The sequence below is a fragment of the Orbicella franksi genome, chromosome 12 (assembly GCF_964199315.1).
Source record: "Orbicella franksi chromosome 12, jaOrbFran1.1, whole genome shotgun sequence".
NCBI classification, from domain to species: domain Eukaryota; kingdom Metazoa; phylum Cnidaria; class Anthozoa; order Scleractinia; family Merulinidae; genus Orbicella; species Orbicella franksi.
The window spans coordinates 18,121,867-18,131,679 of record NC_138156.1 but is presented as its reverse complement, the minus strand read 5'-3'; the positions used below and the strand labels follow the sequence as shown (position 1 = coordinate 18,131,679).

Sequence of the window (9,813 nt, the reverse complement as noted above, 5' to 3'; positions counted from 1 at the left end):
AGTGACCGATAAAATAAAGAAAAAGACTGGAACTGAGTTGAGTTTCCACTGACCAGTACGTTCCACAAAACAAGTATTTTTTATTTTTTTTTTTTTACGATAACTGCAGATCTCGCGCGCTCATTGGCTAATTTTCATCGTCAGTATGCGGACAGACACATGAATTTATAATTTGTGCGATGCGTCAACGAGCGAGAGCGGACAATTTGACAATTTGTTATCGTAAAAAACAAATTGACGTCAGTTTTTCATGCGTTTGTTCTATTATTGATCATGAAATTCGTCAAAAAGTTGTCAGTTGTGGATCCACGGACGTGAAGAAATAAGTTGGAATACAGCAAAGGAAGTTGGTAATTTATATAAATTCGTTCCGTGAATCGATATAAACATTAAGTAAGCCATTTTCTTTAAGTTTCCTTGACTATTCATTTATTTATTTAATTATTTATTTTATTTTCCTATCATTATTATTTAAGTGTCCACAATTAGTTATCTAAGCTAAATACTACGGTGGCCCACAGGGGCAGCACAAAAATATTTCTCCCAGTGCAAAAATATTTATCCCAATACAAAAATATTTATCCCAGTACAAAAATGTTTATCCCAGTACAAGAATATTTGTCAGTACTGGAAAAAATATTTTTGTACTGGAATAAATATTTTTGTACTGAGATAAATATCTTTGAAAAGAAATTGTAACATTTTTATACTATTCCGTCCTCTCACAATGTACACAAATACCGCAAACATTCAACCTATACGCATTGTCTTCAGTTAATTTTAATTCATTAACGTACAAGCATGACTAAACCAAACAGCTCAGAAATTTTAAATTGTGAAACTCTTTTCAAATCATCTGCGCGCGCGAGGATGTAAAGACATTGCGCGCGCGTAATATGACGTAATAATAGAATGATTACGAAAAAATGCAACTTAACGGCACAGGATTTAAAAGAGTTGCATAGGTGCAGTGCGGTTAGTTAAAGCAAAACAACACTTGCAAAACCGCGACCTTCAATTGCAGAAACGAAACGTTTCCATACAGCAATAATTAGCACAGGGATACTAAAGGGACAAAAAACAGAAAGGTAAGATGCGATAAAAGTAAACGGAACCAATATTGTGACAAGATTTCATCCCTACATACCAAGTGTCTGTCAATAACAAATTCGATTTGATACTCGTCATTTATATGTGATGTGTAGATCAAACAGTAAAAAGTTGTTAAAAGGTGTAAGGCTTATTGATTATGTACATCAGCAGTAAAATAGTTTTAAACGTGCCGTATTTAAATACTATCTGTAAAATTCCAAAAGAAAATGTTCAAACTGGAGGTGCCTAATCCTGTGTGGATCGACAGGAGATTCGTTTTAAAGTAGCGGAGTCTATATATCATGTGTTATAAAATTGCTGAGTCTTTATATCAAGGGTTTTAAAATTGAAGATTCTAAGTATTAAGTGTTGCAAAATCTCTATATCATGTTTTTGAACTTAAGGGCCTATAAATTAAGTTTTTCAAACGTTACATAATATGCATCTCGAGTGTTTAAAAGTAGCCCAGTCTAGAGCAAGTTCCTAAAGTTTAAAAAGTCTATATACATATCAAGTTTTAAAAGTAGCGGATAATATACATCAAGTGTTTTAAGGTTGCAGAGTTCATAAAAAATATGTGAATCACCGTAAAAAAAAGTTTTAAAGGTGCGCAGCCTATGCATAATGTGTCATTCACCAAAGAAAAAATTTTAAAACTGCGTTGTCTATATTTCATGTGTAGATGACAAAACAAGAAGTTTTAAAGTTCCAGCGGCTATATATCAACCAATTTAAAGATTTCGAGCCTTTATATTACCTTGAGTTGTAAATATATGATGTGTGGATCACCAAAGAAGAAGTTTTAAATTTGCGGAGTCTATATATCATCTGTGGGATCACTAAAAAAGGAGTTTTAAAGTTGCGGAGACTATATATCATGTGAGGATGACCGAAGAAAAAGATTTAAAGTTGCGGAGTCTATATATCATAAGTAGATCACTAAGGAAGAAGTTTTAAAGTTGCACAGTCTGTATATTATGAGTGGATCACCAAAGAAGAAGTTTTAAAGTTGAGGAGTCTGTATATCATGGGTGGGTCACAAAAGAAGAAGTTTTAAAGTTGCGGAGTCTATCTATCATGTGTGGATAACTAAAGAAGAAGTTTTAAAGTTGTGGATTCTATATATCAACAGTGGATCAACAAAGAAAAATTTTTAAAGTTACGGAATCTATATATCATGTGTGAATCACTAAAGAAGAAGTTTTAAAGTTGCGGATTCTATATATCAAGTGTGGATCAACAAAGAAAAAGCTTCAGTTAAAGTTGCGGAGTCTATCTATTATGTGTGGATCACCAAAGAAGAAGTTTTAAAGTTGTAGAGTCTATATATCATGCGTGGATCACTAAAGAAGAAGTTTTAAAGTTGCGGATTCTATATATCAAGTGTGGATCAACAAAGAAAAAGCTTTAAAGTTGCGGAATCTATCTATTATGTGTGGATCACCAAAGAAGAAGTTTTAAAGTTGTAGAGTCTATATATCATGCGTGGATCACTAAAGAAGAAGTTTTAAAGTTGCGGATTCTATATATCAAGTGTGGATCAACAAAGAAAAAGCTTTAAAGTTGCGGAGTCTATCTATTATGTGTGGATCACCAAAGAAGAAGTTTTAAAGTTGTAGAGTCTATATATCATGTGTGGATTACCAAAGAAGAAGTTTTAAAGTTGCGGAGTCTATATATCATCTGTGGATCACTAAAAAAGGAGTTTTAAAGTTGCGGATTCTATATATCAAGTCTGGATCACCAAAGAAAAAGTTTTAAAGTTGCGGAATATATATATCATGAGTGGATCACTAGAGGAAAAGTTTTCAAGTTGCAGAATCTATATATCATGAGTGGATCACCAAAGAAAAAGTTTTAAAAGTGCGGAGTCTGTATATCATGTGTGGATAACCAAAGAAGTTTTAAAGTTGCGGAGTCTATATATCATGTGTGGATCACCAAAGAAGAAGGTTTTAAGTTGCGGAGTCTATTAATCATGCGAGGATGTCCAAAGAAGAAGATTTAAAATTGCGGAGTCTATATATCATAAGTGGAACACTAAGGAAGAAGTTTTAATGTTGCCTAGTCTATATATTATGTGTGGATCACCAAACAAGATAATTTAAAGTTGCAGAGTCTATATCTCATAAGTGGGTCGCAAAAGAAGAAGTTTTAAAGTTGCGCAGTCTATATATCATCTGTGGATCACCAAAACAGGAGTTTTAAAGTTGCGGAGTATATATGTCATGAGTGGGTCACAAAAGAAGAAGTTTTAAAGTTGCGGAATCTATATATCATGTGTGGATAACTAAACAAGAAGTTTTAAAGTTGTGGATTCTATATATCAACAGTGGATCACCAAAGAAAAAGTTTTAAAGTTGCGGAATCTATATATCATGTGTGGATCACTAAAGAAGAAATTTAAAGTTGCGGATTCTATATATATCACGTGTGGCTCAACAAAGAAAAAGTTTTAAAGTTGCGGAGTCTATATAGTATGTGTGGATGACCAAAGGAGAAGTTTTAAAGTTGTGGAGTCTATATATCATGAGTGGATCAATAAAAGAGAAGTTTTAAAGTTGCAGGAGCTATATATCATGTATGGATCACCAAAGAAGAAGTTTTAAACTTGCGGAGTCTATATATCATGTGTAGATCACCAAACAAGAAGTTTTAAACTTGCGAAGTCGACGTCTATATATCATGTGTGGATCACCAAAGAAGAAGTTTTAAAGCTCAGGAGTCTATACATCCTGAGTGGAACACTAAAAGAGAAGATATAGAGTTGCCGAGTCTATATATCATGTTTGAATAAACAAAGAAAAAGGTTTAAAGTTGCAAAGTCTATATATCATGTGTGGATCAAGAAAGAAGAAGTCTTGAAATTGCGGAGACTATATATCTTGTTTGGATCACCAAAGAAGAAGTTTTAAAGTTGCGCAGTCTATACGTCATAGGTGGATCACCAAAGAAGAAGTTTATAGCTTGCGGAGTCTATATATTATGAGTGGATCAACAAAGAAAAAGTTTTAAAGTTGCGGATTGTATATATCATGATTGTATCACCAAAGAAAAAGTTTTAAAGGTGGAGAATCTCTATATCATAGGTGGATCATTAAAGAAAAAGTTTTAAATTAAAGTTACAGAGTCTATATATCGTTTGTGGATCACCAAAGAAGAGGTTTTAAAGTTGGGGAGTCTATATTTCATGAGTGGATCAACAAAGAAGAAGTTTTAAATTAAAGTTACGGAGTCTCTATATCATATGTGGATCACGAAAGAAGAAGTTAAAAAGTTGCGGAGTCCATATGTCATGAGTGGATCACTAAAGAAGAAGTTTTAAAGTTTCGGAGTTTGTATATCATGTGTGGATCGCTAAAGAAAAAATTTTAAAGTTGCAAAGTCTATATATCATGTGTGGATCACCAAATAAGAAGTTTTAAAGCTGCGGAGTATATATATCATGAGTGGATAAACAAACAAGAACTTTTGAAATTACGGAATCTATATATCGTGTGTGGATCACCAAAGAAGAAGTTTTAAAGTTGCGGAGTCTATATATCATGTGTGGTTCACTATAAAAGAAGTTTAAAAGTTGCGGAGTCTATATATCATGTGTGTATCACCGAAGAAGAAGTTTTAAAGTTGCGGAGTCTATATATCATGTGTGGTTCATTATAAAAGAAGTTTAAAAGTTGCGGAGTCTATATATCATGTGTGAATCACCAGAAAAGAAGTTATATAGTTTTGGAGTCTGTATTTGATGTCTGGATCACTAAAGAAGTTTGAAAGTTCGAAGTGTTTATATGATGTGTAGATCACAAAAGAAAAGAAGAGCTTTTAAAGTTGCGTAGTGTATATATCAAGTGTGTATCTCCGAAAAAGAAGTTCTAAAGTTGCGGAGTCTATATATCATGCGTGGATCACCAAAGAAGAAGTTTTAAAGCTCCGGAGTCGATAAATCATAAGTGGAACACTAAAGAACAAGTTTTAAAGTTGCAGAGTCTATATATCATGTGTGGATTATCGAAAAAAAATTGCGGAATTTATATATCGTAAGTGAATCACCAGAGAAGAAGTTTTAAAGTTGCGGAGTCTATATATCATGAGTGGAAGAAGTTTTCAAGTTGAAGAATCTATATATCAGGTGTTTATCACAGAAAAAAAGTTTTAAAGTTGCAAAGTCTATATATAATGAGTGGATCACTAAAAAAGAAGTGTAAAAGTTGAGGGGTCTAAATATCATGTGTGGATCACGAAATAATAAGTTTTAAAGCTGGGGAGTCTATATATAATGTGTGTATCTCAAAAGAAGAAGATTTAAAGTTGCGGAGTCTATATGTCATGAGTGGATCACTAAAGAAGACGTTTTCAAATTGAAAAGTCTATATATGTTGTGTGGATCACTAAAGAAGACATTTTAAAGTTGCCGAGTCTATATATCATGTGTGGATCACCAAAGAAAAAGGTTTAAAATGTCGGAGTCTATATATCATATGTGGATCACCAGAAAAAAAAGGTTTTAAACTTGCGGAGTCTATATATCATGAGTGGATCACTAAAAGAGAAGTTTCAAAGTTGCAGAAGCTATATATCATGTGTGAATGACCAAAGAACAAGTTTTAAAGTTGCGGAGTCTGTACATCAAGTGTGGATCACCAAAGAAGAAGTTTTAAAAATGCACAGTCTATATATAAGGTGTGGATTACCAAAGAAAAAGTTGCGGAGTCTATATATCATGTGTGGATTACTAAAGAAGACGTTTTAAATTTTCGTAGTCTATATATGTTGTTTGGATCACTAAAAAAGAAGTTTCAAATTTGCGGATTCGATATATCATGAGTAAATGACCAAAGAAGAACTTTGAAAGTAGCGGAGTCTGTATATCATGTGTGGATCACTAAAGCAGAAGTTTTGCAATTGAGGAATCTACATATCATGTGTGGAGAACTAAAGCAGAGATTTTAAAGTTGCGGAATCTATATATCATGTGTGGATCACCAGAGAAAAAGTTTTGAAGTTGCGGAGCCTATATATCATGAGTGCGTCACTAAAAAAGAAGTTTTAAAGTTGCAGAAGCTATCTATTATGTTTGGATCACCAAAGAAGAAGTTTTAGAGTGGCGCACTCTATATCTCATATGTGGATCACCAGAGAAGAAGTTTATAGGTGGCAGAGTCTATATATCATGAGTGGGTCAAGAAAGAAAAAGTTTTAAAGTTGCGGATACTATATATCATGTGTGGATCACCAAAGAAGAAGTTTTAAAATTTCGGAGTTTATATATCATGTGTGGATCGCTAAAGAAAAAATTTTAAAGTTGCTGAGGCTATATATTATGTGTGGATCACCAAAGAAGACGTTTTAAAGTTGGGGAGTCTATATATCATGAGTGGATCAACAAAGAAGAGGTTTGAAATTAAAGTTACGGAGTCTATACATCGTGTCTGGATCACCAAAGAAGAAGTTTTAAAGTTGCGGAGTCTATATATTATGTGTGGATCACCAAAGAAAAAGTTTTTAAGTTGCGGAGTCTTTATATCATGAGTGGATCACCAAAGAAAAAGTTTTAAAGTTGGGGTGTCTATATATCATAAGTGGATCAACAAAGAAGAAGTTTGAAATTAAAGTTGCGGATTCTATATATCATGTGTGGATCACCAAAGAGGAAGTCTTAAAGTTGCACAGTCTATATATCATATGTGAATCACCAGAGAAAAAGTTGCGGAGTCTATATATCACGAGTGGATCACTAAAAGAGAAGTTTAAAAGTTGCAGAATCTATATATCATGTGTGGATCACGAAAGAAGAAGTTTAAAAGTTGCGGAGTCTATATATCATGAGTGGATCAACAAAGAAGAAGTTTGGAAGTTGGAGAGTCTCTATATCTTATGTGGATCACAAAAGAAGAAGTTTTAAAGGTGCGGAGCCTCTATATCATATGTGGATCCAGAAAGGAGAAGTTAAAAAGTTGCGGAGTCTATATGTCATGAGTGGATCACTGAAGAAGAAGTTATAAAGTTGCGGAGTTTCTATATCATGTATGGATCGCTAAAGAGTAAATTTTAAAGTTGCAAAGTCTATATATAATGTGTGGATCACCACATAAGACGTTTTAAAGTTGCGGAGTCTATATATCATGAGTGCATGAATAAAGAGGAAGTTTTGAAGTTACGGAATGTATATATCGTATGTGGATCACCAAAGAAGAAGTTTTCAAGTTGCGAAGTCTATATATCATGTGTGGATCACGAAAAAGAAACACTATATTTTATGTGTGGATCACCAAAGAGGAAGTTTTAAAGTTGCGGAGTCGATATCTCATGTTTGAATCACTGAAGAAGAAGTTTCAAAGTTGGGTAGTTTATATATGTTGTGTGGATCACTAAAGAAGAACTTTTAAAGTTGCGGGGTATATATATTATGTGTGTATCACCAAAGACGAAGTTTTAAAGTTGCGGAGTCTATATATCATTTGTCGATCACCAAAGAAGAAGTTTTAAAAGTCCGGAGTTTGTATAGCATGTGTGGATCGCTAAATAACGAATTTTAAAGTACGTTGCGGCGTCTATATATCATGTGTGGATCACCAAAGAAGAAGTTTTAAAGTTGCGGAGTCTATATATCATGAGAAGATCACCAAAAAAAAAAGTTTTAAATTTGCGGAGTCTATATATCAAGTGAGGATCACTAAAGAAGAAATTTAAAAGGTGCAGAGCCTCTATATCATGTGTGGATCGCCAAAAAAGAAGTTTTAAAGTCGCGGAGTCGATATCTCATCTTTTGATCACTAAAGAAGAAGTTTCAAAGTTGCGGAGTTTATATAGGTTGTGTTGATCACTAAAGAAGAACTTTTAAAGGTGCGAAGTCTATATATCATGTGTGTTTCACCAAAGACGAAGTTCTAAAGTTGCGGAGTCTATATATCATGTGTGGATCAGTAAAGAAGAAGGTTTTAAGTTGCGGAGTCTATATATCATGTGTAGATCACAAAAGAAGAAGTTTTAAAGTTGCGAAGTCTATATTTGTTGTCTGTATGACAGAAAAAGGAGTTTTAAAGTTGCGGAATCTATAAATGATGACTGGATCAATAAAACAGAAGTTTTAAAGGTTCAGAATCTATATACCATGTGTGGATCACCAAAGAAAAAGTTTTAAAGTTGCGGAGTCTATATATCACCTGTGTATCACCAAAAAAGAAGTTTTAAAATTGCGGAATCTATATATTATAAGTGGATCACTAAAGAAGAGCTTTTAAAGTTGCGGAGTCTAAATATCATATGTGGATCACCAAAGAAAACGTTTTAAAGTGTCGGAGTCTAGATATTATGTGTGGATCACCAAAGAAGAAGTTTTAAAGTTGCGGAGTCTATATATCATGTGTGGATAACTAAACAAGAAGTTTGAAAAGTGCGGAGACTATATATCATGTGTGGATAACCAAAGAAGAAGTTTTAAAGTTGCGGAGTCTCTATATCATGTGTGCATCACTAAAAGAGAAGTTTTAAAGTTGCAGGGTCTATATATCATAAGTAGAGCAATAAGGAAGAAGTTATAAAGTTGCCGAGTCTATATATCATGATTTGATCGCAAAAGAAGAAGTTTTAAAGTTGCGGAGTCTATATATCATGTGTGGATCACCAAAGAAGAAGTTTTGAAGTTGCAGAATCTATATATCATGCGTGGATCAACAGAGAAGAAGTTTTAAAGTGTCGGAGTCTATATATCATAAGTGGATCACTGAAGGGAAAGTTTTAAAGTTGCAGAATCTGTATATTATGTGTGGATCACCAAAGAAGTAGTTTTAAAGTTGCCGAGTGAATATATCGTCAGTGGATCAACAAAGAAGAAGTTTTAAACTTGCGGAGTCTATATATCATGTTTGGATCACGAAAGAAGAAGTTTTAAAGTTGCGAAGTCTATATATCATGTGTGGATCAGTAAAGAAGAAGGTTTTAAGTTGCGGAGTCTATATATCATGTGTGGATCACAAAAGAAGAAGTTTTAAAGTTGCGGAATCTATTTGACATGTGTGGATCACTAAGGAAAACGTTTTAAAGTTGCGTTGTTTATATATCATATCTTTATCATCAAAGAAAAAGTTTTAAAATTACGGAGTCCATATATCAGGAGTGGATCACTAAAGAAAAAGTTTTAAAGTTGCGGAGTCTCTATATCATGTGCGGATCACCAAAGAAGATGTTTTAAAGTTGCGGAGTCTATATGTGATGTGTGGATCACCTAAGAACAAGTTTTAAAGTTGCGGAATCTATGTGATGTGTGGATCACTAAGGAAAACGTTTTAAAGTTGCGTTGTTTGTATATCATGTGTTTATCATTGCAGAAAAAGTTTTAAAATTACAGAGTCCATATATCATGAGTGGATCACTAAAGGAAACGTTTTAAAGTTGCGGAGTCTATGTATCATGTCTGGATGACCAAAGAATAGGTTTTAAAGTTGCGGAAACTAGATATTATGTGTGGATCACCAAAGAAGAAGTTTTAAAGTTGAGGTGTCTATATAACATGTGCAGTTTACTAAAGAAGAAGTTATAAAATTGCGGAGTCTATATATCATGTGCTGATCACCAAAGAAGGAAGGAAAAAGTTTTAAAGGTGCAGAGTCTATTTATTATGTGTGGATCACCAAAGAAGAAGTTTTAAAAGTTGGAAACCATATATCATGTGTGGAGCACCAAAGAAGAACTTTTAAAGTTGGTGAGTCTATATATCATGTG

The 9,813-nt window shown here is 33.5% G+C and overlaps 1 long non-coding RNA gene across 1 annotated transcript in view; it reads right to left on the bottom strand.

Annotated features, from left to right (window-relative positions):
* Positions 1 to 9,813, bottom strand: part of LOC145464046 (uncharacterized) — a 34,444-nt gene that overhangs the window by 9,382 nt on the left and 15,249 nt on the right. The gene's annotated exons all lie outside the window — the stretch shown is intronic.